Consider the following 20,261-nt stretch of genomic DNA (forward strand, 5'->3'; position numbering starts at 1 on the left):
TGCTTTTAAAATTTCACTGCGTCAAAACAAGGGAAATTTAAAGGAGTCCGGCTAAATACGCAGTGCAAAAGCTTTTGGGTTTTGTTAGAAGGTAGAAAGACAGTCAGCTTAATAAAATAACCGCATTTGGGATTGTTGTTGGAATAGAAGTATTAGAAAAGAGGTCATTGTGTGGGATTTTAGTTGTAAGACATTTTATAATAACGTGATATTCGTGCGTGGACAGCTGAAACATTATGAAGTGCTGTCCTTTGAAATCTGAAGAGGCTGTGTGGTAACGGTCTCCTGACAGCGCAGCTTTAGGACCCAGGGAGGCGGACGCGGCTGCTCGCTGCAGGAGAAGCATGGGCAGACTCGCACACACTGGCTCTGCGCCGCTGCTCTAACTGCGCTGCGCACAGCGCCACGGGATTTTCTCTTTTCCATTTTAAAAAGGATAAGTTTTATCACAGGACTGTGCTTTGGTTCGAGTTCCCGATGCTCCGTTTGTAGAAAGCAGGATAACCAGCGCCAGCTGAAGCTGCTCTTTGACTATTTGTAAGGCTTTGCGTTTCCCCCTCTTCGTTCTCGGCAGCGAGCGCAGCAAATAAAAGTTCGGCGGAGCCGCCGGTATGGATCAACTGCGCTTATAGGTGTCAAACACATGCAGGAGTCCTTGCATCATTTTGAAGAGGTAAGTTGGAGTGTGTGTGTGTGTGCGTGCGTGTGCGTAAACATTGCTGCAACAAGCACAGTTTAGTGAGAAAAACGGTTCGCGTTGTTCTTTTTGTCGGTGTGGAGGCTACTGTAGCTGTGCGGTGTTTCTGTATGATTCATACGGGCCAGGCTGCAGCTCTGGCTGTGGACGCACAAGCTCCCATTAAACCGTGCGTAAAACAGTGTGTCTTTACGCTGGACCTCTGACAATGTTGTTGTCATGCGTCACTGAGAGCATATCACGGTGCCGTAAAATCAATCTGCAGCTTGTGTTGTGCACTGTTGTGATCTGACAGGTGTGTGTGAGTGTGTGTTACCTGTCACAGCAGCCTGTTGTCTGACTGACAGGACGCTGCCGCCCTGGCGGAACTGTCCTCTATTCCGTGGTGCTGAAAGTTTCTAAACCGGCCACATGGCTCTTGGCAAAGACACAAATAAACCGACGTGAAAATGGGTGTTGACGTTTAAGATTTAAGATTTTGTTTATCCACCAGCCTGCAGGAAATACGCGCATAAAAACTCAACAGCAGCAGCGCGTTGCAGCACCGATAGCAGGATCCCAGCAGGTGTCTCATCGGACAGTGAAGGACGATGAATAAATATAGTTTAAATGAAAAGAGACCGAAAGATGGAGAGTTTATAATGACCACCACCACCACAGGAGACAATCTCATTAATTTACAGTGTACAGTAACATTTAATGGACTGACTCTCAACAAGTCATTATGCATTAAATGTAAGTTTATGAGACAGTTTCCAGGGCTGCATGTTACAGTACGTGCACTTCCTGCCACATGTTCACACACAAGTGCAACAATGTATTTTTTTTTTTACCTGTTTGACATGTTGGTCCTTCTGTGAGGAGCCTCACATTGTGATGTAACTAATCAGATGTTATGCACTGAGATTTCCAACATGGCTTTGAGGATTTCTGTGGACAGGTGAAGTGTCCTCAAGCTGCTGCTGCTGTGGCTTCACTTCATATTTCCTCTCCCTGCTCATACTCCAGACTGTGATGTAGTCACCCCTTTGTGATAGTCTGAGCCTCACTGGTCTTGGCAGCTTTTATCAGTGTGGTACTTTCCAGATTGATTCACTTTCCAGGGGAACTGTGGAGCCTGTTTCTTTTTATATTTCTTTCTGTTCTTTCCTTCAGTTGCAGTGATAGAAGAGATGATGGGGATGGTGGGTGGATTTTCCAATCAATTTTTTGCTTTCTCTTTATCTTGCAAACCTCAGTGTCTGCTTATTTCAGGGAAAACTTTGCTTCAAGTAAGCATTGTGTTGAATTGTTTCTGGAGGTTCACCTAAAACATTCTGGAAATATTTAAAATGTTTTATTCAAGATGGTGATCACTTCAGCCTGATGCTCATTTTCTCCTTTATTTCTGTAATTCCATTAACATATTAGCTATTGTCTGAGTTTATCTTAAATGTTTTGCATTGCAAATAAAAATGCTTATGAAGAATAACATTTTTAATAATTCTTTGATGGGATCTTATCGCATTCTTTTCACCGCACGTCTGGTCTGCACATCAGCAAATTATACATTTCTTTGTCACAGTCCCCTCCTGAATATGACACATCACGCTGGATCAAAATGGCTCTAATTAAGTCGAAAAAGTGAGATCAGATACACACTGGAATGAATGGGAAAATTATGGCTGTATTCATAGAGAATTGGCATAAATGAAAATTACTTTTTTGTAGCTCTTGCTTGTAGAATAGGTGACTTTGCCCACTGTGAACTGCTGGTCACACATGTCTGGTTGCCAGAGTAAATCTCTCTAATCCAAAGAGGCAGACCAGATATGCCTTCATGGCAAATTTGGGGCTTATCGGCAGACTTGGAATTTAGTGTGTGTGGCAGCCAAAGCAGAACATTAATAGATTCCATCTAACAGGATTAGTGAGATTTGTTTAAAAAGGGAAAAAAAAGTCTGGAAGCAGCAAATGAATAAGACATTAAAACACAGTGAGGAAAAACCAACAACACTCACTAATGTGTGAATAAAGATTCAGCGAAAGGCACACAGGCTTTTTTCTTTCTTTTTTTTTTTGTCATAAATCCCCCCAGAATTGAGCTGCGGCATTGAGGATGTTTGCAGTCACATTTCCTGTTTGTGAAAAGACTCATTCTTACTAATTCATATTCAATGGTGGAGAAGATTAAAGGAGTGCCACAAAGCTGCACTCACAATTTGAGAGAGAATGTTCCTGCTACAGAAGCTGGAAAGAAGCCCCAATAATACCAGTTTGTTAGGTAGAAATGATACAGGAAGTTATCATCACTCTGCAGTACTTCATCTTCCTTCCACCCTCAAGATGTTCGAAATGGCCAGAGGCTGCTGGCGATTGATTTCTGTTTTATTGTTTATATTTGTCATTCCAATGCAATACCGAATGAAATCATTGTCCTGTGAGGTCACATGATTGAAAGGCCTTGTCGTCTGTGGCTCATCCCTACAGAGCCCTGAGGCTGTGGGTCCGACGACAATGGGAGAATTTTCCTCTGACGCCCGACCTCACATGCAGAAGGTCGAGTAATGCTGGCAGTTGGCACGTCTCATTATTCCTCTCATGACACGGCCATTATGATGCCCTCTGGATGGCATGTCAGTCACCTCCGGTGGCAAGTCAATTAGTTGCGTGTGGAGGGAGTCGGGGTGTGTGTGCTGAAAGAATTTCTTATTCATCTGCTGCTACAGACAGCCTGGAAATTGATTGCAGTTTTGAATTACTTTGTATATTGTTAATGTGTGTGGGAAGGGTCCAAGTATAATAAGTAGCTTGAATTTTTATTTTAATTCAACAAGTTTTCCTCACCCTAATAATGCAGTTGTTTTTACATCATCATTATGGGAAATATATCCCTTTGAATCACTGGTTTTCTTTTTTTTTCATGCTGATTTCCCATGCTGCAAGGACTCCCGGATGCACTGAGGACTCCTCCTGTTGTCAGCAACAGTGGGGCAAGTAGAAGAGAATGGGTGCTGTGGAGTAGAGAAGATTGGGAAATGGGATAGAGGAGATGGTGATCAAAGGCATGGATTAAGATATCTTCGGTTGCCTCTCAAGGAGATTCAGTCTTGTGTAAATCAAACAGACAATCTGCTGCACCACATGGAGATTAGTGTTAAGTACCTCGAAGATTGCTTCACAGAAATTCCACATAATATACTCTGTATTTGTGCTTGCAAACACAGAGGTAGCTAGTGGACGTCTCATGTGTCACTCATTTTGAAGCAAGCATTAAAAGTTTGGCCAGTTCTGGTGTTTGCAGAAATAGATTCTGAACTAGGAGGAAACTTGGGGCTTATAATTGAACACTATTGCTGATTTCCTGGCGAGAATGATGCCTGTTTTCAGGGCCACTTTATTTATATTTTTAATTTTTTTTTTGTTCTTTATTTACTGCATGACCATAGTGTCCTCTTTTTAGTCATGGAAGATGAATTGTTTTTTTTTTTACCCCAAACTGTAATGTCATAGCAATGTACGGCTCCATAAAGTGTGAAATGGAAAGGATGGAGAATGTGACTCAGACTGTACTCTATGATTTGTCTCAGGATAACTGTGCATTTACTGCTCCACAACACACAGTAATGCAACCCATAAAGCATGATCTCGATTGGTTGTAGCCGGCACTAAGATGCTCCATCCCACACCTCACTGTACCAAATATTTTAAAAAAAAAAATGGGAGGCAGGCCTTATCTGTTTGCCACTTAGCATTAAAGGAAATCTTCTGGGGTTAAGCCTTTATGATAGACTGCTGTCCTATCCAGAGGTTTGTGTTGTACACCTGCTGTAAGCTGCTTCCTGCCCCTGCATCAGGCGATAAGCTCCCGGCCTGTGACCTGCCTCAGCATGAACAAGGCTTACTTACATTAAAAGCTTACAGAAATGTAAATGCTCTGAATGCTATTTTGTGGATGCAAAAGTCTTCACTGTTCATTGGCAGCCTGAAGATGCTAGGCAGCACATAAGGGATTTGTAGTTTTAAAGTTAGGCCTGGATGTAAAGGTATTTATTCTAACCTTATTATGTACTGTGCACAGAGATTGTGTTCTGGTTTGTGATCATATTTGGTCAAAATGTTATTAGCCAAATTAGTGAAAGTTAGGTTTTCTGCTAACATCTGCATTAATATTGTTGCAACTGGTGCAGTATCTGTATGGTTATCTGTACTGTTTGGGTTTTGTTTGTAGGCTATAGAGGCTCTGATGTCACCCAGTAATACTGGCTCACTAATGTCCCTCAAGTGTTGCCATGAGAAATGCCCACACAGAGGCTTAGATGGTTTTACTCTGTGAAAAATATGTTCTGCAGCCTGATCATAGTTTCCCACAGGACAAGTGGTTGTTCAGTTATTACTCTTACTACATGCTGAAGTTTGGCTTTCTACCACCAGCTTTCTGCAACCTAATTGTGATTTTTATCTCAAAATCATCTCCTACTTCCGGGGCACCCACAGCCCAGTGTGCTCAGTGATGTCTGTTATTTGATGTTTTTCTTGCTGAAATTGCTGCAGTATTCAGCAGGTTTAAAGTCATTCAACAGTTTGGATCCTGGTGAGAGGCACTGAGCTGCACTTACGTGTTCTTCATTCCTAAGGTTTTAAGCATCAGTTGTTTTAAGACTGTCCTGTGTTTGGAAACAAATATTGATGATGCAGAAACTGAATTTCTTGAATCTATAGTTACCGCCCCTTTTTTAGGCTTGTCGTCCTCCTTTTGTCACACTGATTATGTCACACTGATATGAATGATAACTAAGCTCGCTTGTGAGTTTTACCCATGACATGCATAATCTAATGTGCCTTTTATGGTGCAGCACAATGGTGAGATTTCAACCATCAACATGACCAAAAAAACGTGGCAAGGTCACTTTAACAGTAAGTCCACGTTAGCCTGGATTTAGCATGCAGGCTGTTTATTTGTGTTCTCTTGTTTGACTCGTGCAGTATCTTTAAACATGGGGGCAAATTCTGTGCATGCTCAGCAGTGGCTCAATGTTTGATGTCAATATGCAATTCCAAATAGGATGTGGGGAGAGTACACAGTTGGTCTGTGTCTCAGATGTCTGCACAGCTCTAATTTTGTAACACATTTTGTCAGATGTATTCTGCACGATTGTTTGTGCACATTAGTTTGTGTGATGTGTACGTGAATGTGAATACACTAATGGTGAATGGTCTTGCACAATTTACATTGTGCTTTTCTACCTTATTGGTATCCACAGCACTTCACACTGCTTTTCTTCGACTTATTCACGCTCGTAAGCCAGGAATTGACCCAACAAACCTGGGATTGGTGGACGACTGCTCTACCTCCTGAGCCACAGTCGCCCCTATAAGATATGTTTGTGAGATGAGTACTACAACATCGTCTTCTAAACACAGATTCCTATTGTTTATTTTTGCAGTTTTAAGTATTTAGCTATTTCAACACACTTTTTACTGTCAGCCAATGTCTGTAGAGAAAACCTGGTCACATATGGAAAAATTCATTTGTTTGTGCAAGAGGTTGTAGTGTGTCCTTTTGTGACAAGTTTATGGTATCAGCAGTAACCCACCACGGCGAGCAGGTCATCCCTGCATCCCAACATCTTGTCAAGTCTCCCCAAAGACACACAACCAGTGGATGCCACCCTTGAGGGACCTGAGAACAAAACACCAAATGTTGGGCATTGCATTAGTGCAGGTGGACTAAATGATACATGATGGATACAGTCAGATGTGTTCTGTGCTCGTCCACTCCAAATCAATGGTTATTATGTTTCGTGGACTGTTGTGTGAAGGGCCCATTTCTCCTCATGTGTATACACACAATGTGCAGTAGTCTCTCTGCTTAATGATGGGCTGGTGTGGCTCCATAGACATCGTTTGTCCCCTTTAATTACCTGGAGGTAGAGATTGTTATTCATGGTACGAGACAAGGGAATAGCCCCCTGTACCCCCTCCCCTTCCCTGAAGCCTACTGCTCAGAGCATTGATGTGGGAGGATGTGCAGAAAACAGATGCTACCCCATGATTTCTGAGTGTTTGTACTAATGATGAGCTCCACTAGGCTATTTTTCAACCCTTTTAATGGAGGTTCAGCCTGATTTAAAGTCTGATTTTTATGGATGTAGCAATGGTTTCCTATCTTGCTTATCACCGGGGGCCATACTGAACCACTTTTATATAGCATGACTGTATTTCTTTATGCTACAACCCTTGTGGGGCTTTGAGGGCAAGTCTGCCTCGCTGCCTTATGTCTAGTCAGGCTCTTTTTGCTTTAGAAGCAAACCAGTAGTTTTATTCTATTGACTAAAAATTGCGGGCAATTCATAAACAACCATCTTCCAAAACACAATTTTTAGATTGATCTCCTCGCTCGCAGGCAGACATTGATGCTATTCATATCATTGCAATATGAAAATTAAATTGCAGACGCTTCAACATCTTTAGTAAAAGGTAATCAATCACATTTTCTCCCATGTGGTGTTTTTATTGTTGAGTTTTGAGCACTTTGACTACTTACTTTACTGATGCGTTTGAAGGTGCCTGGACTTTTCTGATTTGAGGGTTGGCTGGCATTTTATTGACAAGCCATGCTGTCTTAAAGTCATACCCAGGAGACCAGAATGTTTTCCTTTCTTGGATTCAAAAAGCCAGCATCGAGGAGTTTGTTTAAAAAACAAACAAACAAACAAAAAAAAAACTTAATCACAGCTTCATTTTCACACAAATAATTTCAACCCCCCAAAAATCGAACAATAGGCTGAACTGTTATTAAGACCTTATAAAAACAACATCTACTTTTTGTTCAGCACGTGACTTTTTACCTTGATGAAATACTGTGGGTTCTTTACATGGATGTTGATGTCCCTATGGGCCTGGTGTTTTTCTCCTCCTCCTTTTTGTCCTGCGTGTAAGTGTCTATCCTATCCTGCCAGTGTTTTAGTGTACGATGGGATGTGTCCTGGAGGCTGGTTCTAATTCCCATAGGTGTCCATCAGACCCCTGTCCCTTGAAGCTCTGACAGAAGGAGCTATTATTTTCTCATCGCCCTGGTGGCCCATGTCTCCTGGGAGGGGGCTCACCATGTGACTGACAGCTCCGTAAACACATCCAGCCCCAGGGTGACTGAGTGAGAGCTCACTGTAGTGACGCCCTTGTCCCACCTCCATACACCTCAAATCCCTATCTCTCTCTCCAGACTTCCCATCCCTGTGTGTCTGTCCACCAAGACCCTGTCCACCCTTAACCTCCCCACATTACCTTTACCTGACATCCTGGTTCAGAATTCACCTGTTCTTATGTGTTTTTTTTTTTACTACACTTGCTGCCACTACATAACCAGAAGAACCTCCAAACACCACACTGTAATAGTTTTGTCATCTATGATATGCAGTGGAATTTGTTTTTCTCCCTGTGATATTTTCATTCTCTTCATATGCACTCTATTAGTTCCTTTAATGCAGTATCATAACATTGCAGAGATTGCAGGGGCTGCCCCTGCTCGTGTGTGTGTGTGTGTGTGTCAGTAGAGTCTAACTCCTGTGTAACTAAGACAGATGACTGTGTCGAGGTTGTTTCCCCACAGGGCTGGGAGAGTAGTTCTCCTCCTGAGCTCCCCAGCTTCCTCCACTTTGCGGGTTTCGTTGGGCCACGCTGCTTATTGTAATGACCTAAAGTAGATTCAGAATCAGCAGCCAGGAGCATCCATCAACATCAGGATGCAGGAGGCAGGAATACCCTCTGAGTCTGTCTGCTAGTTTATGTGTCTGTACATGTATTTTCTGTCATGACTGTGTGTGGGTGGGTGGATTATTAGGTTTTTGTATTTATTTTATATTGTTGCCAAGTTCCACGTGTTTTTTATGTCAACTCTTTTTTTTACAAAAGAAAAAAAAGCCAATATGGAATTTCATTTAAGTAAAAAAGTTAAGTTTTAGTCTTTTATCTTATATATCTAATCTGCGATTGAACCAGTGTTTTAGTTTCCTATTGTCTCAGAGGCCTTAGAAGAACTCCATCTGCTTTGGAGGTTTTCAGCACCAAAGCTGTGGGCTGAAAACCTCAGATTGAGAGTTGGGTAAAATATGGAAACAAGATTGACTAAAGTATCAATATTGAGGAACAATATCAAATAAAAGATGAACTGGTTAGATTTAGCCTGGATTAGAATACAGAAACAACGTTTATTACGGTAACAACATTAACATGAAATAGGACAGTCAACTTCAAGTTCTTGAACTGCAAACTAACTGCTGACTGAAGAAGACTTTTGAGTTTTAAACGTACTTCATGAAAATGAAAAAAGAAAATGATTTAATCAATGAGGTGCTAAAAAGTCCCAACATATTGATTCCTCACTGCCTCACTTATGTGTTCAGGGGACTGGACTGTTGACCAGTGATACACACTGAAATTAATGTGAACATTGTAACCTCCTAGTCTTAATGATGTGAATAGAAACTCATGTCCACTTTTATCTTTAGGAAACTACAAATAATCACTGTTTGGTGTTATATACTGTTAGACTTTGCTGATGTTTGCCTTGAGCACTAGCGTGAAGATGCACATGTACATACGTAGATGATGGAGTTCACAATATTCCACCAATACTGAGGTGGCAGTAACATGACAGCAAAGGCCGTGTGGACGATGACTTCATCAGAACTAAATACTAATACTACAGTTAAAATGCTTTTTAAAAGCTCCTTTGCAAGTGTTTTATCATGAAGGAAGCACTGAATATAAGTCACACTTTGTTTTAACTCTACAGGGCCCTTCAAAGTTTTTTCAGAGTCCAATCCAAATACTCCAATTGCATTAAGTCATTGTAGAAACGACTTAATGCAATTACTGATAATTAAGTTACACTTTTCTTTTTGTTTTTATTTTTTGCTTGGGCCTTTAATTGTATCTTTTTTATGTTAAGGAATCTTAATTGTACTGAAACCAAAGGTTATGTAAGCCTATATGTGTTTCTTTAATCACTATATATTCTATATTTTTTCAGCTGTTTTAACATCTACTTCTGCTTTGTTGTTAGAGCACCAGAAGTATTTTTTGAGCTCTCAGAGCAAATTGACTGTAGTTCGCTCCAGCTTTGTGCTAATGGTGATGCTTTTCACATCACCTGGAGCCCAGCAGACAGACACAAATGATTTCCATCCATACATGCATTAGCTATACCGGCTTATCCATTAGAGGGCTGCAGGGGGATGGGTGGAAGACACTGGCATATTAGACATTTTATGCTGCAAAACAGAAAAAAATCCTGCTTGCTGTACCATTTAAAATGATTCTATAAGTAGAAAGTCTCTGCTAGCTTGGACTTGATTGGGTGCTATGGATGGCTCTCTCTCATCGCTGTGTTTAACCGACTTAAGTAACGATATTTTTTGACCTTTCATGATCCTCAAGTACTAAAACGCAGTGGTTAAAGCTTTTAAGAATGACTCAAGCAAATGTAATGATAGAGGAGCATCTGCAACTTGAGCATTGCCATGGTATTATGAGCATTTCATTGCATTACAAGAGACAGATGTTGTGACAGTCAATGTGGGTTTACTACAGTATATTTGAAGGGTTTTTTTTTTTTCAAACATCTGGTGTCTTGTTAACGGTCATTTCAGAGGGATTTTTATCCATAATTGTAGACAGCATTGCACTATAGTAAATTTTTAAACACACTTTCTATAAATTAATTTTAGGGTCATTGTTTCCCAGTGACGTTTTCTGTTTTACATATAACTTCACTACTTTTAGCTTTTCATTCTTTTAGGTATTTGGTTTAATTCTTAGCATTGTTTACCTGTTCTGAGTTTACATATTTGTTTTGTTGCTATTTTCTGGATAATTTAACATACGGCCAAGAGACATTTCAGATTTTCCACTTGGCTGCACGGCTACATGCACAAGAATGTGGATCAATGTGCCTTAATTCTGTAAAATCCAAGAATTGCACAAATAAACTACTACTCAAGCCATAAAATGGAAAGACAGGTAATAGAAAGATCTTGTCTTCTGTCAGTAAATCTCTTTTTACCAACTCTGACACACTGTTTTTCACCAATTGCACTACTTCATGAGCCACTGTCAGTGTCAGGCAAGCCAGAGCATATCCTGATGTAAAGAGATTGAAACATCTGAAACTGTTAGTTTTAGGAAAAGGTTTTTTTTTCTTTTGCACCAAGAGCTTGATGGGAATATCAGTGCATCTTTCATATCTGCAGATGGTCATGTTCCCTTATTGCAGCCTAGAAACGGGGTAGGAGCTATGCTGGCTTATTCAGAGGTAACAAATTCTGCCTCTTTACTCTTTAGCAACGGTCGTTATTTCAGGTTTTCAATTGATTGAACAAACGAGAAATAATATGTGAATTAGAAAGCTGCAGGATGTGGTAGGTAGTGTTTTTTTTTCTTTTTTTCTTTCTTTCTTTATTTATTTGGGCAGCGCTAGAGAAGCTGTTTCCCCCTGTTATTTATTCATACTGCACAAATGCATCTTCTCATTAAACTCTGAACAGGAAAGGAACCAACCTCTTTTTTTTTATTACAGTAAAATGAAAAAAATATCTCTTTTGAAATCTCATGTTTTCTCTGCATCATGGTTATTTTCTGACATATTATTGGACGTGGAGACATGGATTATAATTTGTTTTGACATCTCTGTCCTCTTATGCCCACAAATTGGAAAACACATGTGAAAGCATGCGTCTCCTTGTGTGGACGTTCCTCGCACTTGACAGGGCGAGACTCGCGGTAACAAGGGCAGGATCCCAGGGGTCTGTATTCTGCTCTTTCTGATTTATACCCCTTACGTCTGACAACAAATTAACTCCAGTGCTTTGGTTTGTTAAAGCCACACTGTACTTGATACTTGATAAGGCGCTTCATGCTAATGCGGCGTCACGGAGCATGTGAAAGTCCTCTGCGATACAATGGGTATTCAGCTCAGAATTATCTCTGTTTTCCTGCCACAGTGAAGATAAATGCAGACGGAAGAATCGGGAAAATGCCCTTTTCGTACGTTTTCTGTAAACAGACACTAAGGTGGAGCTGTGAGGATCCTGAAACTCTAAAACTACCAATTTACCTTGGCTCAAATTATTTCATGCAATACAAACGGAGGATTAGAAGAGGAAAAAGATAGTTTGGCAAAAGAAACAAGTCTGTAGTGGGAAGAACATTACCTTGAGCACACTCTCAAATACAGACGAAACTAAGTTTTTGTCCACTCTGACCCTCAGTTTTAATTGGCTGAGGGAGACGAAGGCTGTGATCCCTGCCTGTTTATGTGTGAATACTCCAATTAACTAGAACCTTGGAGCATTGTAATTTCTGGATTTTGGGGCATCATAATGTATTAACTTTAATTAAGCTTGTGAGCTATGCGAGCTAATTAGAAGAATGTGCTTATTTGTAATCTGGGTAATATGAATACATTTTACGCGAGCTCAAATCAGTCTTGCTAATTACAGAGTGCGTGATGGCTCTAATTGGTGATTGTCGGTGTGCCTGTGGATGATGCACTGAAGCTGCTGTTGCTGCTATCTTTACACCCAGCTTAGGCTAATGTGATGAAATCCTTACGGAGAGATGATGTGCTCTGCTGAAGGCTGACAGTCCCAAGGAGAAGGGCTCACCATGTCAGAGGCTTGTTGAACCAAGTACATGTTCAGGACCAGTGCTTCTGTCTGTCAGCACAGACTCTACAAACCCACTGTGTTCTCATTATCTACCTGAGTTTTTTTTTCTTCTTCCCTCCTTGCCTGCACTGCGGCGATCTTTGCAGGTGTTTATCCCCATATAGTTTTCATGTCTCATATCACACATTTGATCTTTCTCTGCTGTTTGCTGGAGTATGAAAGTCTACCACTCAGGGCCAGTGTTTTGAGTGTTGCAAGGGGAAAGGAGAACTCTACCAATTTCATAGCTCTGGTTTGAGCTGGTGCATCATCTGACATAAAGGACACGTTTCCTTTGGGGAGCTTGGACTTTGGTGAAACGTTAATGTAGGACTTAATTGAGCAATAACAATAAACTTCTTGAGTTTGCTGACTAACAAAAGAAGCTATCACAGCAGAACTTTGGAGGTCATAGAGTTCAAAGATATGATTCAGCAATTTCTTATTGCTCTTATACAGAGTTGGTGGACACGACCAATTTAAAACGGAATGGTCAAAGCGGAGGAAGCGAAACAGAAGCTGAGAGATTTCATGTCCCGAGTCCAGCTTTCAAATCTCCTACACCTCCAATAATGCAACTTAGGATATTTTGTAACTATGTATTTTATGAGACTCTTCAAGCTGAGTTTACTTTCAGAAACTGTCACTTCTATAAGTTCTAGACCAAATAACCCCAAATCTTAGGCTATTTTGTCAGACTTTGTGGTCACTGGCTGAATATAGTGCTCCTAATGATCTACCTACCTACTTAATTGATGCAGTATATACAATGGAAAGACTTCACTGGCTGGATGGCTTGGAGTACAAACCTAAAACAAATTAGGGACTTTCTTTACAATATAGCATTAGACATGGTGGGAGTTATGTAAAATGAAGCATTATGTTTTATAATTCATATACAGTTATCCAACTTGAATAAACCAAAATAAAAATAAAGGTCACTTTCCATCTATATTTACTGTCTACACATTTTTTTTAATCTAGTCCGTAATCCAGTCTAGAATTTCTCTATTGCTCCAGTTTGGGCTATTTCTATTTCTGCCAATTTTCAACCCTTTAATGTATTTATGTTCATTAGATTACGATTAACAACTATTCAGGATTTTACACATACTGTATATAATGAAACATACGCAGTATTTGTTTGGATACATCTTACTGCTTGTATCCCAACATCTCAAGACATCTCACGACTAGCAGTTTCAGCAGACATCTGCCTCCCTACATGACGGTGCCATTTCAACCAGCTGTTGATGGCATGAGAGGGTAGAGACAAACCACCTTTGTGGGTCTTAAAGTTGGAGGACTTGTTGATATGGCAATCCTTGTTTCCGACTGGCCAGTTCTTCCCTTAATTACTCTGTCCTGGTGACAACCAGTATGGATGATACAATATAATTCCCTACACAGGCAATAATGGTAAGTGAGCATCTTCATGTCATATCAACAGGAATAAAATGTGCCTGTGGCCTAATTTAAATCATACATGTGATCAGTCTTCTTGTGCGTGTGTTTCTATATTCTATTTATTCAGCTTGAGGCGCTGTCTGACAGCTGTGCCCAAATAAGCTCCTCAAAGTTAGGAATAGGCTCATGTGAAGTCAAAAGCAGCCTTGCTCAGCTACTAGTGTGACAACACGTAACACAAGGGAGCTGCCAGCTGCAATGTAAGATCACATTAAATAGATGAATAAGCAAAACAAGGTGTTACTATGATCTGTACACAGGTTGTAAATACAGTGGATGCTTTGTCACAAAAGCCCCCCAGGAAGCTTTAGCTTTTTACCAGTTATTACGGAGAACAGGTCGAAATTCATAAGGGCATATGGGAGGCAGGGGGAGATTGCCAGCCACTGTCACTTAAAGTGAATGAAACCTCTGCTAGTCCTATCCTCCAGAAAGTGCATCTGAAACACGCTATTAACTTTCCCATTGCTGATGTCACTTTTTATTGCCCCATGGTTTCAGGTCTTTCTGAGTTGGCAGGCTCCGTCGCTCTGCTTTCCAAAGGCAGATAGATGTTTGTGTCAGAGCACAGAAATACAGCAATGATGGAGGTATTATTCTGAGGATTTAATTTGCCAGAGTGGGCTGGTAAAGTGCACCCTTATGGTGATTAATGCAAAAAGGCTGCTGTGCTGTGTGTTTGATGGAAAGCATCCTGTGGGTAGCTTGTATTTGGAAAATCTTTGAGTTGAGTGAATACGCATCTCTCTGTTCCACGTGTATTACAGCAAAATGCTAATTTAAACAGCTTCGATGCGTTTGTACAGTTGGATGCTAAAGTTTGCATCCCTTTATTTTCACATGTCAAAAAGGGTAAAATTAAGATTTGTTTTTAATATAATTATATATAATAATTACATTGATATATCTAACCCTTTAAATTTTAAATTTTTTTCATTAAGGGAGATTAAATTTTTTGTAGCAACTTTTAATTATTTTACTAATAAAGTAAAAAAAAAAAAAATTGTTGGGAAGGTTTGCATCCCCCTAAATAACAAATCCACGTTCATTTCTGATAAAGGAACATTTCTGTTAGCTCACTGTGCATAAAATATTGTGTTGATGTAAAATAAAAAGGTTCCGTTTTTGCCATTGCATAACAAGAGGATCTTTAAACTTATACACCCAACTATATGTTAAAGTGTGTTATACTAAATGTGAGGCTAATGCAGTCATGCAGATCATTAGATTCACCCTCCTAGTTGCTGCATACACCATATATGGAAAGGAAATGTATGAGTTTAGTCTCGAAAACTGCCTACAGCTTTGCTTCCTCCAGCTGATGCTGAAGGTGTGACTGACTAATGAGATGAACCAGTTCATAGGATGAGGTTCATCAATTATAACTAGCACACAGACATATTGGTTTATGTTGCGATAATGTGCTTAGGAGTGATTTATAACAACCATTATTAATGAGATTTTATTAATGACAAGAGCTATGTGATTGTACCATGGAGGCGTAAACTAACCATCAAGGGACCCGCTGCTGCTTTGCATATGGCATAAGGTAAAACTCGAGCTGCTTTTATGCGGGACACAATAGTGAGTGGCATTTCAACATGTGCTTGCCGCATTGTGCACAAATAATTAACATTGCATCTACCTGCTTACAAAGCAACTTTTGTAATTAGTTATGATTGCAGCAGGATAATGACAGTGATTCTACAGCAGATAATGACTGTTGTGCTCTTGTAGGTTGCTGTATTGTTTGTGCAGCAGACTTCTGACATATGGGACACAAAAGGACACAATGGCTGGGCTGACCGCCTTTGTTCCCACTCAGGCAGACCCAATCACTGCAGACAAATTGCGCTGCAGCCCGTCCAAATGATGCCAGCCCAGGCAAAATGGTTCAGACACATGAGAATGGGCCCATAATGGCAAAACCTCAGGTACGTGGAGGCTCACGGACAGTGCAACTGACCCTGCTCAAAGAACCTATAGCGGTCTCTTTCACTGCAGTAACAGTTTCATTGGGAGACATTTTATACTGGAAAGCAGTCAGTCTGTTATCAGTCCTCCTGCCACTCCCCTTGCATGCTGCATGTGTATTAAAGCTATGAAATGTTACACAAAATTGTGCTTTCAAAAAACAAACCCCTATCCATAACACTCACTGAAAACAGCTGCGTTTGCATTAAATAAATGCTTGTCTATTGTAGTGGGCGTGAACTGAGCACGTCCCCCTAGTTTTTAAAAATGTCTGTCTGTGTATTAAAGCTAAATAGGGCTAGGTGCTGTATGGTAATGGCACTTCAGAAGAATTAAAGAACCATCCATCTGTCTCATGGAAAAATAAAAATTGGCCTTTAAATAGATGGTGGAGCATTTATTCAAATAAATTTAGATTTGTCAGAGATGGAATCTTGATAGAAGGCACTTAGGCGGGTGGCGTCCGCGACTGTGCAGTCAGTGGGGACAGGTCCATAGTGCAGACTGTGGACTAATCCATCACCGCCAGTGAGGGTGCTGGGGGCCAAGCGCTTGGCTTCTCTCTCCAGGAAATAATCAGCTTTTAATTTATCACAGATCACATTCATGAGAAGACGGATCACTGTGGGGAGGCCTCGTGTGACCAGGCCCATCTCCCCAGTCACGCTGGAGTGCTTTCAGCTCTTGTGATTAATTCAAATTTTAGTTTTTTGTCATATTGCTACCATTTTGGCTAAGCAGTCTCTTAAATTTCAACACTTTTGGCATCTATCTCAGAATATAAAACTCCCATGAAGACTAGAGCAGAGTTTCTGAATTAGTTTTTACTGTTAGAAACTGGTGACCAGTCTGCAGTACAGCACATGCTGTACAGTAGATAAGAACAGAAAGTGGAACAGTGAGCAGGGTCTTTCCCTGTGAAATGAATATAGTGTGTGCTATTATGTAAGTCAACTACAGGGCATCCTAATGGCTTCATATTTCTTTCTGGTCTCTGTGTACTGCCACAGTCTGTACTGTATCGCTCGCAGGAGAGCGGATGATTGGTGGCACAACTGAAGGAGCCCAGGAGATGTGATCTACACTACAGTTCAGCCACATGTCGTTCACCCTCCCCACTGATCATTTTACAGATCCCAAGCAGGTTAATCCTTTTATTGTAATGAAGTGAAGGGGGGGGCTTAATGTACTGTGAATGTGAGATGCTTAATCCAATGTTGACGTTATTTATGAGGGAGGACTAGCCACGCTGACACGGAGAACAGAGTGCTTGAGATGCAGTGGAGCTATACATCACAGCGGACATGGCACAGCTCGCGCTTACAATAGGCAGGATTGACCATATATATATATGTGTGTGCTGAAAATGGATATGTAATTTTTATTTAGTAAATATTTCTAACCGACTAGCAGCAAGCTGTTACTTTTCTAATTGCAGTCAACTGTTTGAGATAAATTTGAAAGATCATCTTCAAACCTGAGAAATGAGTGTCAACAACAATCTCCATCGCCACAGCTTTTGCACAGCCAGTATTTTCCTCTCAGTCTAAACTGCATGTGAAGCAGTCATACACACACTAACAGGGATTGTTAGGTAGGAACAAGACATTTCTTACTTTATAATGAGTTGGCAGAGTCCAGCTCTACCCGACTGTAAATCACACTTTCCTCTATAAATCACTAGTTTGAACCTCACTAGTGAGGATTTTACATGCAGTTTAGAGCAATGGGTGTAATTCAGGGAAATGACACTGTATCTAATTGCTCATCATAATTGTTTATTTAATGCACACTGTATGTGGAATGAGATGGAACAAATGTGCAAACTCAGTGAACTGTAGCCAATAGTGTCTGATGCACCCAGTGCCTTCTGTTTTGTTTCCTTTTTTTTGATGCCTTCCGGTACCAGTTGTGCAGGCTTTTTTCTACCACGTTATAATGAAAAAAAAGGTGATATAATGCTGGAGTCTAAAACTTTGGTAGTTGATACTGATCTTGAATTGCATAATACTCTTGACTCTCTTGTGGGTGGGTGAATAATAGCAGTTCGCAAAATGCAATATTGGCTGCATTGAACGGGTAAAGAAGTGACTTTTGCCTTATTCAGCAAAGCACAGTACAAAAGGCCAACTAAATAAAGAACTATCACTTTATAATATAGTCACCCAGGTCAGTGCAGTTCCAGGTGTGCACAGCTCCATGTTCAGAAGAGGAGCACAAAGGTAATTATTACACATGTCAATAAATGAGTTTTGTACACAGTAGCTTAGATTCTCAGAGGTGAGTTTCAGTATCTACAGTTCTTATTTCATGCAAACATGCATTCCTGAGTGTTTATGTCAAGCTGATATTCAGCTGCCTGATTTAGCCAAATCAGGTCTTTTATACCTTAAGTCATAGCTTTCATGAGGTATCCCTACACTGCAGATCAGCTCAATCTGCTCTGGACGAAGCAACACATGAACGTTTATACAGAAAAGACTCCAGGGTGTAAATTGAACTTGTGTAGTTTGATCTTATGGCTTACGGTCAGCCTTCTGGGTAGTGTTTGATGGGGCGGCTGTAGCTCAGTAGGTGAGGCAGGTGTCCACGGACCATAGGGTCAGTGGTTCACCTGATCCCGGGTGGTCAGGTGAGCACCCTCCATGGCAGCTTCCGCCATCATTGTATGAGTGTGTGTGTGTGAGTGTGAGTGGGTGGCTGAATGAGAAGCAGCATTGGGAAGCCCTTTGGATAAAAGTGCTATATAAGCAGCCATTTACACAAACTCATCATAGTCTTTTAACGTTTGTTGGTTGCTGTGTGCTTTCCTGCTCCCTTTGCTGTGTCCCCATACCTCCGTCCCTCTTTTGGTTTACTTGCTGATTTGTCAGTGTGTACATTCTGCTTTCAGAAGCGCAAAAGCAGAAGATGAAAGAGAAACGGATTTAAGCAGTGGTGAGCAGAGCTCCCAGTCAGAGGTAATAAAAAGTTCATTCTTGGATTCCTCCAATTAGTTTTCCCTTCCATTACCTGTAAATCCTCCTTTTAATCATTTCATTTTAGTCACGTCCAGGTTCAAGGAAACAACACATGAGTACTATATCTCATTAGCGCACGGGAGGATTTTTGCAAGATAAATGAGAAGTTATGCATTACCTCACCCGTGGTAACTGTGATATGTTTTCCACAGTTGTCTGAGTATAAATGCTTGGGTCATGTGGAAGTAAATGGTCTGCTTATAAGTGACACAATGAGCAACCACAGGTTTTGAATGACATCGTCTTGGTTTAGTGGGCATCCAAAAATCAATTTGTGAGTAGTGACTGTTCTGCTGGTGGCTCCTGTCTTTTGTGGGAGTTGGTCGAGGAGCCAGCAGCAATGCTTCTTGTCACTGCCTGATTAATTGGCTTCAATCCATTCAGCAGTCTTTGAGTCAGATAAAGAGAGACAATAAGGGGCTTTCATTCCTCTGGAAGTGAATTGGTAGTGAATGCCAAGGAAGGCACAGAAACAAGTCTTGTAAAACATGCTCATTTCCTTAGATGGAAGCCGGGTTAATAATGAGGACAGAGGACTAGTCATTGATTGGCTTGTGATGCATCTTCACACATGTTTGAGATTTTCAGAAGGGAGAGTTGAAATAAATCTTCCTGTATCTCTAATCTGTCCATTCATTAATCAAATGGAACAAGGGGCTGAGTTGAATTACAAGTCCAGCTGCCCGCTTGCTTCTGGGTTGAGAAGCTCATTTTACTGCTATGTACCCCCTCACAATCCCAAACCAAACACCCCTGGTGCCTACTTGTCATAGCTATCTTCTGACTGGTAATTGAGTATTTATCAGATTGCCTGGGAGAGGACGATGCAGTGTATATCTGACACAATTATCAAGAAAAATGAGGAACCCAACCCACTGCTCCTCCAGGATACTGGCTCACTACTGGCTCAGGTAGAAAAGGCTGGAGTGTTTGTTTAACCACAGAGGTTTGTTTATCGGACATTTAGCTGGGAATACTCTCAACACCATAGCATGCAAATGGAGCAATTGTCCACACGCATATTTCTTTGGCTGCACTGTGACACTGGAGAAATGAGAGGTTATGATAGCGAACACTGCAGCAATGAGCATCCCCACGGTTGAGATCTGATAGACGGCCTTTTCAGAGGCTCCCGTAATTCTGACACCAGGATATGCATATAAAGGAATGCAGAAGTGTCCACTGAGTACCTGCAGATAAGATTGGAGAAAAGGCTAAGAGCAAATGAGGATGCTTTCTGTTTTTTTTTTTTTCTTCTCCTGCAAACCTATTACAGAAAGGAGAGTGGGAGAGAGGCTGGAAGAAAAAGATTGTGTGAAAAGTAGGAGCTGCCAATAAAAACAGTGTTTTTCTGTTTTGGCGGAGGGGAGGGTGGTTGAAGGATTTAAAAGGACATAACATTTTTGTGAATTAAAT

At 40.8% G+C, this 20,261-nt stretch overlaps 1 protein-coding gene across 2 annotated transcripts in view; it reads left to right on the forward strand.

Moving 5' to 3' along the window:
* Positions 1-237: 237 nt before the first annotated feature.
* The window catches only part of robo1 (roundabout, axon guidance receptor, homolog 1 (Drosophila)), a 210,193-nt gene continuing 190,169 nt past the window's right edge, over positions 238-20,261 (forward strand). Inside the window, exon 1 of one of the 2 annotated variants that reach the window (XM_067506379.1) lies at positions 238-673. The gene's annotated coding sequence lies outside the window, so the exon portion shown is untranslated. The remainder of the gene's footprint in view (positions 674-20,261) is intronic. The other variant, XM_067506381.1, reaches the window with a different exon arrangement.

The sequence above is a fragment of the Channa argus genome, chromosome 6 (genome assembly GCF_033026475.1).
Source record: "Channa argus isolate prfri chromosome 6, Channa argus male v1.0, whole genome shotgun sequence".
Lineage (NCBI taxonomy): Eukaryota > Metazoa > Chordata > Actinopteri > Anabantiformes > Channidae > Channa > Channa argus.